Below are 12,716 nucleotides of genomic sequence, written 5' to 3'. Positions count from 1 at the left end.
CTATTGTTATATCTTTTTCTTGGATTGATCCCTTGATCATTATGTAATGTCCTTCTTTGTCTCTTGTAATAGTCTTGATTTTAACGTCTTTTTTGTCTGATATGATAATTGCCACTCAAGCTTTCTTTTGATTTCAATTTACATGGAATAATTTTTCCATCCCCTCACTTTCAATCTGTATGTGTACCTAGGTCTGAAGTGGGTCTCTTGTAGACAGCATATATACGGGTCTTCTTTTTGTATCCATTCAGCCAGTCTATGTCTTTTAGTTGGAGCATTTAATCAATTTACATTCAACGTAGTTATCAATATATATGTCCCTATTATGATTTTCTTAATTGTTTTGGGTTTGTTATTGTAGGTCTTTTCCTTCTCTTTTGTTTCTTGCCTAGAGAAGATCCTTTAGCATTTGTTGTAAAGCTGGTTTTGTGGTGCTGAATTCTCTTAGCTTTTGCTTGTCTGTAAAGGTTTTAATTTCTCCATTGAATCTGAATGAGATCCTTGCTAGAGAGAGTAATCTTGGTTGTAGGTTTTTCCCCTTCATCACTTTAAATATGTCTTGCCATTCCCTTCTGGCTTGTAGAGTTTCTGCTGACAGATCAGCTGTTAAACTTATGGGGATTCCCTTGTATGTTAATTGTTGTTTTTCCCTTGTTGCTTTAATATTTTTTCTTTGAGTTTGAGTTTTGATAGATTGATTAATATGTGTCTTGGCATGTTTCTCCTTGGATTTATCCTGTATGGGACTCTGTACTCTTCCTGGACTTGATTGACTATTTCCTTTCCCGTATTAAGGAAGTTTTCAATTATAATCTCTTCAAATATTTTCTCGGTCCCTTTCTTTATCTCTTCTTCTTCTTCGACCCCTATAATTCAAATGTTGCTGCATTTAATGTTGCCCCAGAGGTCTCTGAGACTGTCCTCAATTCTCTTCATTCTTGTTCCTTTATTCTGCTCTGCAGTAGTTATTTCCACTATTTTATCTTCCAGGTTCACTTATCCTTTTCTTATGCCTCAGTTATTCTGCTTGATTCCTTCTAGAGAATTTTTAATTTCATTTATTGTGTTGTTCATCATTGTTTGTTTGCTCTTTAGTTCTTCTAAGTCCTTGTTAAAGGTTTCTTCTGTTTTCTCCATTCTATTTCCAAGATTATGGATGATCTTTACTATCATTACTCTGCATTCTTTTTCAGGTAGACTGCCTATTTCTTCTTCATTTGTTTGGTTGGTTGGGTTTTTACCTAGCTCCTTCTTCTGTTCTGTGTTTCTCTGTCTTCTCATTTTGTTTAACTTAATGTGTTTGGGGTCTACTTTTTACAGTCTGCAGGTTCATAGTTCCCGTTGTTTTTGGTGTCTGCCCCCAGTGGCTAAGGTTGGTTCAGTGGGTTGTGTAGGCTTTCTGGTGGAGAGGACTGGTGCCTGTGTTCTGGTGGATGAGGCTGAATCTTGTCTTTCTGGTGGCCAGGACAGAGTTTGGTGGTGTGTTTTGGGGTGTCTGTGAACTCATTACTATTTTAGGCAGCCTCTCCACTAATGGGTGGGGTTGTGTTCCTGTCTTGCTAGTTGTTTGGCACAGGGTGTCCAGCACTGTAGCTTGGTGGTCGTTGAGTGCAGCTGGGTCTTAGCATTGAGATGGAGATCTGTGGGAGAGCTTTTGCTGTTAGATATTATGTGAGGCTGGGAGGTCTCTGGTAGACCACTATCCTGAACTCAGCTCTCCCACCTCAGAGGCTCTGACTTGACACACAGCCAGAGAACCAAGAGCCTATCTGCCACACTGCTCAGAAGAAAAGGGAGGGAAAAAAAATAAGAAAGAAAGAAAAAAATAAAATAAAGTTATTTAAATGAAAAAATTTTAAATTATTATTAAAAACAAAAAAATTAAAAAGTAATTTAAAGAGGGAGGGGAAGAAAGAAGAGAGCAAGTAAACCAAAAATCCAATCCACCAATGATAACAAGTCCTAAAAACTATACAAAAAAAAGTAATGAACAGACAGAACCCTAGGACAAATGGTAAAAGCAAAGCTATACGGACAAAATCACACAAAGAAGCATACACATACACACTCACAAAAAGTAAAAAAGAAAAAAAAAAAAAAAATATATATATATATATATAAAGAGAACAACCAAACCAATAAACAAATCTACCAATGATAATAAGCTATAATACTAAACTAAGATAAACATAAAACCAGAAACAAATTTTATGCAGAAAGCAAATCCCAAGTCTACTGTTGCTCCCAAAGTCCACCACCTCAATTTTGGGATGATTCATTGTCTATTCAGGTATTCCAGAGTTGCAGGGTACCTCAAGTTGATTGTGGAGATTTAATCCACTGCTCCTGAGGCTGCTGGGAGAAATGTCCCTTTCTCTTCTTTGTTCATACAGCTCCTGGAGTTCAGCTTTGGATTTGGCCCCACCTCTATGTGTAGGTCACCTGAGGATGTCTGTTCTCCGCCCAGGACAGGAAGGGGTTTAAATAGCATCTGATTAGGGGGCTCTGGCTCACTCAGGACAGGGGGATGGAGGGGTACACAAATGTGGGGCAAGCCTGCAGCGGCAGAGGTCAGTGTGACATTGCAACAGCCCTGAGGTGCACAATGTGTTCTCCCACGGAAGTTGTCCCTGGATCATGGGGACCCTGGCAGTGGCGCGCTGCACAGGCTCCCAAGAGGGGAGGTGTTGGATGGTGACCTGTGCTCACAACACAGGCTTCATGATGGCTGCAGCAGCAGCCTTAGTGTTTCATGCCCCGTCTCTTGTTCCACGCTGATAGCCTGTCTCGCGCCTGTCTCTGGAGCTCATTAAGGCGGTCCTCTGAATCCCCTCTCCTCGCCACACCTGAAACAATGCTCTCTTGCCTCTTAGGCGTTTCCAGACTTTTTCTGGACTCCCTCCAGCTAGCTGTGGCACACTCGCCCCCTTCAGGCTGTGTTCACACAGCCAACCCCAGTCCTCTCCCTGGGATCTGACCTCCGAAGCCTGAGCCTCAGCTCCCAGCCCCCACCTGCCCCAGCGGGTGAGCAGACAAGCCTCTGAGGCTGGTGAGTGCTGGTCAGCACTGGTCCTTTGTGTGGGAATCTCTCCGCTTTGCCCTTTGCACCCCTGTTGCTGTGCTCTCCTCGGTGGCTCTGAAGCTTCCCCCCACCCACCCCCCATCTCCACCAGTGAAGGGGCTCCCTAGTGTGTGGAAACTTTTCCTCCTTCACAGCTCCCTCCCAGAGGTGCAGGTCCTGTCCCTATTCTTTTGTCTCTTTTCTCTTTTCTTTTGACCCTACCCATGTTCGTGGGGAGTTTCTTGCTTCTTTGGGAAGTCTGAGGTTCTTCTGCCAGCATTCAGTAGGTGTTCTGTAAGTGTTGTTCCACATGTAGATGTATTTTTGATGTATTTGTGGTGAGGAAGGTGATCTCCACGTCTTACTCCTGCCGCCATCTTGAAGGTCCCCCAATACATATGTTTTTAAAAGTCATGAAATTAAGAGAAGCTATACCAAAAAATATAAAAATTTCCTAAATATCAATGATCCAGAAATTTAAATTAATATTTTTATACTTTATTCTTTCTAATTAATCTGTAATTAGATGTATTCTCCTTAGGAATATTTAAATGTTACTGTAAGCAAAATCTTGATCTTTACATCTTTGATCACTTAAATTGGATTTATGATACAAAAACTCTTCACACTCTGCAACCTTGATGTTCTTCTGTATTTTCTCATAGTATTTTATGACATACATTAAATTTTTTAACTTTTAAATTATTTGCAATTTTTTCTGATGTAATGTAAAGCTATAATATTACTTACCCAAAATATTTAAATATTTTTTCTAGAACTATATTACTTTCCACACTGTTTTCAACTTCAACTATATCATAAATTCTCCTACATACTTTATGCCTTTTTTCCTGAGCTATCTTGTTCAATTGGCTTTCTTAGAAATTATTTTGATTTTGAGATCTGTAGAGAGATTTCATTGAGCATTAGGCAGAGCATCCCTCACTGAATTTATTCAAGTATTTATGCATGTGGAAAAAAACACAAAAGATTGAGAAAGACCTATCCTAGATTGTTAGAGGTAAAACTCATTGAATTTCATACAGGGATGGGAATAGTGCCAACTCTTATCAACAAAAGTAGAAAAGCCTAATAATTCCCATGAGTTTTTTTGGTAGTATTCACAGAAGATTTTCATTCATTAGGGGGAAAAATTAACCCTAGGTTAAATGTTGCTCTGTGGTACCTAAAGATGTTTAAAAGCAAGAACCCCCAAAGTCAGTGTCTGCAAATAACTTAATCACATCCCATACAGCTAAAAAACATTTTTAAGAATACAAAAATATGCAACACCCAGCAAGTGAAGAGTCATAATACTTGGCTTCCAGCAAAAATTACCAGGCATATACTCCAATAAAGATGTTTTTTAAAAAAATTACCAGGCAATGGCAAAGCAGATGCCACTGGGAAACTCTGAGGGTGTGGAAGTGGCTGAAGTGTGGTGGCTTGAGGATTGGAAGATGAGGGACAAAAACAGCCTGCTGTGTGGCTGACAGGGTCTTGGTGCTCCGACTGGGTGTCTGGCTTGTGCCTCTGAAGTGGGTGAGCTGAGTTCAGGACATTGGTTCACCAGAGACCACTCTGCTCCATGTAATATCAAACAGTGAAAGCTCTCCCAGAGATATCCATCTCAATGCTAAGACCCAGCTCCACTCAACGACCAGCAAGCTACAGTACTGGACACCCTATGCCAAACAACTAGCAAGACGGGAACACAACGCAACCCATTGGTGGAGAGGCTGCCGAAAATCATAATAAGGTCAAAGGCACCCCAAAACACACCACCAGACATGGTCCTGCCCACCACCAATGCAAGATCCAGCCTCATCCACTAGAACACAGGCACCAGTCCCCTCCACCAGGAAGCCTACACAATCCACAGAACTAATCTTAGCCACTGGGGGCAGACACGAAAAACAATGGGAACTATGAACCTGCAGCCTGCGAAAAGTAGACCCCAAACACAGGAAGTTAAGCAAAATGAGAAGATAGAGAAACACATGGCAGATGAAGGAGCAAGGTAAAAACCGATCAGACCAAACAAATGAAGAGGAAATAGGCAGTCTACCTGAGAAAGAATTCAGAGTAATGATAGCAAAGTTGATGCAAAATCTTAGAAATAGAATGGAGAAAAAACAAGAAACGTTTAACAAGGACCTAGAAGAACTAAAGAGCAAGCAAACGATGATGAACAACATAATAAATGAAATTAAAAATTCTCTAGAAGGAATCAATAGCAGAATAACTGAGGCAGAAGAACTGATAAGTGACCTGGAAGATAAAATAATGGAAATAACTACTGTAGAGCAGAATAAAGAAAAAAGAATGAAAAGAATCGAGGACAGTCTCAAAGACCTCTGGGACAACATTAAACGCAGTAACATTCGATTTATAGAGGGGTCCAGGAAGAAGAAGGGGAAAAGAAAGGAACTGAGAAAATATTGGAAGAGATTATAGTTGAAAACTTCCCTAATATGGGAAAGGAAATAGTCAGTCTAATCCACGAAGAGCAGAGAGTCCCATATAGGATAAATCCAAGGAGAAACATGCCAAGACACATATTAATCAAACTATCAAAACTCAAATACAAAGAAAAAATATTAAAGCAGCAAGGGAAAAACAACAAATAACACACAAGGGAATCCCCATGATGTTAACAGCTGACCTTTCAGCAGAAATTCTGCAAGCCAGAAGGGAGTGGCAGGACATAGTCAAAGTGATTAAAGGGAAAAACCGACAACCAAGATTACTCTACCTAGCAAGGATCTCATTCAGATTCAATGGAGAAATTAAAACCTTTACAGACAAGCAAAAGCTAAGAGAATTCAGCACCACCAAACCAACTTTAAAACAAATGCTAAAGGAACATCTCTAGGCAGGAAAAACAAGAGAAGGAAAAGACCTACAAAATAAACCCAAAACAATTAAGAAAACGGTAATAGGAACATACATATTGATAATTACCTTAAATGTAAATGGATTAAATGCTCCCACCAAAAGACATAGACTGGCTGAATGGATACAAAAACAAGACCTGTATATATGCTGTCTAAAAGAGACCCACTTCAGACCTAGGGACACACACAGACTGAAAGTGAGGGGATGGAAGAAGATATTCCAAGCAAATGCAAATCAAAAGAAAGCTGGAGTAGCCATTCTCATATCAGACAAAAGAGACTTTAAAAGAAAGACTATTACAAGAGACAAAGAAGGACACTACATAATTATCAAGGAATCACTCCAAGAAGAAGATATAACAATTGTAAATATTTATGCACCCAACATAGGAGCACCTCAATACATTAGGCAAATGTTAACAGCCATAAAATGGGAAATTGACAGTAACACAATCATAGTAGGGCACTTTAAGACCCCACTATCACCAATGGACAGATCATCCAACATGAAAATAAGTAGGGCAACACAAGCTTTAAATGATACATTAAACAAGATGAACTTTATTGATATTTAGAGAACATTCCATCCAGAAACAACAGAATACACTTTCCTTGCAAGTTTTCATGGAACATTCTCCAGGATAGATCATATCAAGGGTCAGAAATCAAACCTTGGTAAATTTAAGAAAATTGAAATCGCTTCAAGTATGTTTTCCGACCAAAACGCTATGAGACTAGGTATCAATTACAAGAAAAAAATCTGTAAAAACTACAAACACATGGAGGCTAAACAATACACTATTTAATAACCAAGAGATCACTGAAGAAATCAAAGAGGAAATCAAAAAATACCTAGAAAAAAATGACAATGAAAACACGATGACCCAAAATCTATGGGATGCAGCAAAAGCAGTTCTAACAGGGAAGCTTATAGCAATACAATCCTACCTTAAGAAACGAGAAACATCACAAATAAACAACATAACCTTACACCTAAAACAACTAAAGAAAGAAGAACAAAAAAACCCCAAAGTTAGCAGAAGGAAAGAAATCATAAAGATCAGATCAGAAATAAATAAAAAAGAAATGAAGGAAGCAATAGCAAAGATCAATAAAACTAAAAGCTGGTTCTTTGAGAAGATAAGTAAAATTGATAAACCATTAGCCAGGCTCAACAAGAAAAAAAGGGAGAAGACTCGAATCAAGAGAATTAGAAATGAAAAAGAAGAAGTAACAACTGACACTGCAGAAATACAAAGGATAATGAGAGATTACTACAAGCAAATATATGCCCATAATTTGGGCAACCTGGAAGAAATGGACAAATTCCTAGAAAAGCACAACCTTCCAAGACTGAACCAGGAAGAAATAGAAAATATAAAAAGACCAATCACAAGCACTGAAATTGAGACTGTGACTAAAAATCTTCCAACAAACAAAAGTCCAACAGCAGATGGCTTCACAGGTGAATTCTATCAAACATTTGGAGAAGAGCTAACACCTATCCTTCTTGAACTCTTCCAAAATATAGCAGAGGGAGGAACACTCCCACACCCATTCTATGAGGCCACCATCACCCTGATACAAAACCAGACAAAGATGTCACAAAGAAAGAAAACTACAGGCCAATATCACTGATGAACATAGATGCAAAAATCCTCAACAAAATACTAGCAAACAGAATCCAACAGCACATTAAAAGGATCATACACCATGATCAAGTGGGGTTTATGCCAGGAATGCAAGGATTCTTCAATATACGCAAATCAATCAACGTGATACACCATATTAACAAACTGAAGGAGAAAAAACAACTTGATCATCTCAATAGATGCAGAAAAAGCTTTTGACAAAATTCAACACCCATTTATGATAAAAGCCCTCCATAAAGTAGCCATAGAGGGAGCTTACCTCAACATAATAAAGGCCATATATGGAAAACCCACAGCCAACATCGTTCTCAATGGTGAAAAACTGAAAGCATTTCCACTAAGATCAGGAACAAGACAACGTTGCCGACACTTACCACTATTATTCAACATAGGTTTGGAAGTTTTAGCCACGGGAATCAGAGGAGAAAAAGAAATAAAAGGAATCCAAATCAGGAAAGAAGTAAAGTTGTCACTGTCGGCAGATGACATGATACTATACATAGAGAATCCTAAAGATTCTACCAGAAAACTACTAGAGCTAATCAATGAATTTGGTAAAGTAGCAGGACACAAAATTAATACACAGAAATCTCTTGCATTCCTCTACAGTAGTGATGAAAAATCTGAAAGAGAAATTATGGAAACACTCCCATTTACCATTGCAACAAAAAAAGAATAAAATACCTAGGAATAAACCTACATAAGGAGACAAAAGACCTGTATGCAGAAAACTATGCCACTGATGAAAGAAATTAAATATGATACAAACAGTTGGAGAGATAGAGCATGTTCTTGGATTGGAAAATCATCACTGTGAAAATGACTGTATTACCCAAAGCAATATACTGATTCAATGTAACCCCTATCAAACTACCAATGGCATTTTCCACAGAACTAGAATTTAAAAATTCACAATTTTTATGGAAACACAAAAGACCCCAAATAGCCAAAGCAATCTTGAGAAAGAAAATTGGACCTGGAGGAATCAGGCTCCCTGACTTCACAGTATACTACAAAGGTACAGTAATCAAGACAGTCTGGTACTGGCACAAAAACAGAATTATAGATCAATGGAACCGTATAGAAAGCCCAGAGATAAACCCACACACATATGGTCACCTTATTTTTGAAAAAGGAGGCAAGACTATACAATGGAGAAAAGACAGCCTCTTCAATAAGTGGTGCTGCAACAACTGGACAGCTACATGTAAAAGAATGAATTTAGAACACTCCCTAACGCTATGCACAAAAATAAACTCAAGATGGATTAAAGACCTAAATGTAAGGCCAGACACTCTAAAACTCTTAGAGGAAAATAGACAGAACACTCTATGACATAAATCACAGCAAGGTCCTTTTTGACTCACCTCCTAGAGAAATAGGAATAAAAACAAAAATAAACAAACGGGATTTAATGAAACTTAAAAGCTTTGGCACAGCAAAGGAAACCATAAACAAAACAAAAAGACAACCCTCAGAATGGGAGAAAATATTTGCAAATGAAGCAACTGACAAAGGATTAACTCCAAAATTTACAAGCAGCTCATGCAGCTCAATATCAAAAAAACAAACAACCCAATCAAAAAATGGGCAGAAGACCTAAATAGACACTTCTCCGAAAAAGATATACAGATTGCCAACAAACACATGAAAGAATGCTTAACATCACTAATCATTAGAGAAATGCAAATCAAAACTACAATGAGGTATCACCTCACACCGGTCAGAATGGCCATCATCAAAAAATCTACAAACAATAAATTCTGGAGAGGGTGTGGAGAAAAGGGAACCATCTTGCACTGTTGATGGGAATGTAAATTGATACAGCCACTATGGAGAACAGTATGGAGGTTCCTTAAAAAACTAAAAATAGAACTACCATATGACCCAGCAATCCCACTACTGGGCATATACCGTGAGAAAACCATAATTCAAAAAGAGTCATGTACCACAATGTTCATTGCAGCTCTATTTACAATAGCCAGGACATGGAAGCAACCTAAATGTCCATTGACAGATGAATGGATAAAGAAGATGTGGCACATATATACAATGTAATATTACTCAGCCATAAAGAGAAACGAAATTGAGTTATTTGTAGTGAGGTGGATGGACCTAGAGTCTGTCACACAGAGTGAAGTAAGTCGGAAAGAGAAAAGCAAATACCGTATGCTAACACATATATATGGAATCTTTTTGCCTATTTTTAGTTCAAAATCTTTAGCTTCGCTATAAGGCTCCCTATTCTTCACCTAATTTTCCTCTCTCATCTCCTGTCATAACACACTTCCACACACAGACTCACACACACACACATGTATCACCCTATGCCCATGTAAACTGATCAATCAGCATTTAATTGTGAATCATTATAAAGGGCTCAGTCAGAAAATGGTCCATATGAGCACTATGACCCTGAAATCTTTTATGAATTATATTGGGGTGACACATTCAAAGTTCACAATTTTCAGCTATAAGATTAAATGATGTTAGTCTTACCGATGACAAGGAACATTTTAAGCCTCCCATACCCCATGGGAGGCTTGTGTGTATGGCTGCCATGGTTGTCCTCTTAGTTTTAAATGACCACTGCCAGGCACAAAATAACGCAAACTTCTCACACCACAAATAATAACACCTGTGGTCTGTAGATTAATTATCTTACACAGTTGCAAGTATTACCTCTAATGAGGCTTTTTTTTTCTTTTTTACAAAATCAAACATACAGATTATAGTCACAATTATGTCTTAATTCAACTTCAGTACCATATAACAAACACCAGGTTTTATAGAAATGAATACTAATTACAGTGGGGTAACCATGACATCATGACCAATGTGGGAACCCACAAGCATTCAGCTCACTGAATCTGTGAGGGACTTAACACAGAAGCTATGGCAAAGGCCTGCATTGCTGTTTCCTAAAACAGGCTGGACTCTTATCTTGGAGCAACTTCCTTTCCCTTCTCATTGATAACTCCTCCTCTTTATATAATAAATGAAGTTTATGGTAACTTACCTCTAAATACTTTTCTGAGTCACTTCCCAACTACAGTTCCCAGCGTTCTGACACTGGAGGAACCTCTCCGCTCCTGCCTTCAGAATTTCAAATTGAATGTTTTTTCTCCAGCAACTCTTTCATTTCCAGTAAAGCAGTTTCATAAAAAAATACTATTCTGAAATGCCCCCAGATCTTATGGAGATATCATTTCTGTGCCCAGTACAGAGAGCTCCGTGGCAACAAAATGACATTCATCACAATGAGTCTAATTCTACATTTCCATCTATAGCTCCTTAGGAACCAAGGCAACCCACAGCAGTAGATATTGTCTACTGAAACTCAATAAAACCTTCTTTATGAGACAATTAATCATGAACTGTGAAAACACCACACAGTAGGGCAACAATGATCTAGAGACACTCACCTGTCTGAGAGATGGCACTATATGAAGTCCCCCACCAGCATTCCAGCCATGAATGGGGATTGAGCCATTGGTTTCTGTGACTGATGATCACATACTAGGTCCCACTGGAAGAGAAGGAAACCAGCACAGAGGAGCTTCACAGCATCTTACATCCCTCAATGTTCACTCACTCAGAAAACCCTCAGTGAAATGTGTGTCCTCTGGGTTTCCCTTTACTACATTTACTGATCTATATCATTCATGTCTCAGCTTAAGCATGTTTTTTTTCTAAAAATCCTCAACAAAATCTTTTAGATTATATTAGGGCCAATCTTCATATTCTCTTAACACTGCACACCTCAGTGGTATTCAATCCTTACCATGTATTGAAAACATTGAGGTTATTTTTTCAACACTGATGCCTGGATTTCACACCTAGAGTGAAATGCACTTTGATTTGTTTCTCTGACAAGTATCCAGGGTAGGGCATTTTTTTAAAATTAATACAAATATTTATAATTAGCAACTAAGTTAAGAGCAAATGACCAAGAATAATTTTCCACAATTTATATCAAGTACTTATCTAACCATCAATATTCACATTAAATTTAAAGCTTAGTGATAGTAAAATTCATACCCAGTTGTTGATTTTGCTGTCATCAATTGTAATGTAAGTGTTTGGCATTAAATAGATAAGCAATCAGTTTTCCTAAAAGAATGAAAGAGAGCTGGCTACACTATCTCCTCAGTAACTGAAGACATGAACCTTGTTGATTTTATGTTATTCTAAACACCCAGACCATATACTCACAAAAAGGTAAATGGGGCCTTTACCTCAGTCACGATGGTGGAGGAGAAGGAGCTTCAGTCATACACCCAGCCGTCCACACAGGGCTCCGTGTCCAGGTCAGTCATGTTGGGGAAGGTCCCATTCAGGTGAAGGAGCTGCCACTGGGGGAGGAGGAAGTGATGGCATTTCTCTGGTTTCAAGTTAGAATCCAACGGGATGAAGATTCTCAGGAGGACATCAGGGCTGAGGACCCCAGTGTCATTATCAGAGACAGTGTCATTATCAAGGATGTGGACCCAGCAGTAATGACAAGGAATGGCTGCAGTGACGTTCTCCAACAGTATATGACAAACTATTATCATGAAAGAAGGAAGAATTAAAACCAGCTGAAGGATCTGGAATTTCCCCAGACCACCAATTTCATCCAGGAGCTCCTCAAATGTCATTCTGAAGAGGTGACACTAAGTCCATGTGACCTCACACCAGTTTCTCATCAATGGGCCCCATCACCTCACTACTGCAAGAGAGCAGTGGAAGCAATTTCCCCAGTCCTGCTGGAATCAGTAGGTATCACTTTTTGTAGTAAAGTCACAGAGAAAATAATTTACCAAAGATACTTCTATCTGATGACCATTAAATCTGTTTAAAGATTTACTCTCTGAATGTGCTTCTCCTCAGTTACTCTGTAAAATCAATATTGGACTTCGGCATGTACACGTTCTCTAAACAAGCTAAAACAAACCTGCTACAGGGTCTTCAGTCATTTCCAGAAAGTGGAATTTGAGACACACAGAAGTGAACTGCTTTATGATTTTCCTGTGGAAAGAAGAGAAAGCAAGTGTTTTCTGGTTTATACTGACTTTAGACTACAATAATTTAAAAAATACAATCCTTTGTTTTTAATTAAAGCAA

General features: G+C 38.6%; 1 pseudogene; it reads right to left on the bottom strand.

Annotated features, from left to right (window-relative positions):
• Positions 1 to 11,031: 11,031 nt before the first annotated feature.
• On the bottom strand, positions 11,032 to 12,332 carry LOC118900108 (annotated as a pseudogene).
• Positions 12,333 to 12,716: the final 384 nt, after the last annotated feature.

This window comes from Balaenoptera musculus, chromosome 8 (assembly GCF_009873245.2).
Source record: "Balaenoptera musculus isolate JJ_BM4_2016_0621 chromosome 8, mBalMus1.pri.v3, whole genome shotgun sequence".
NCBI lineage: Eukaryota > Metazoa > Chordata > Mammalia > Artiodactyla > Balaenopteridae > Balaenoptera > Balaenoptera musculus.
Note: the sequence above shows the minus strand (reverse complement) of the source record. Positions and strands in the feature narration are given on the sequence as shown.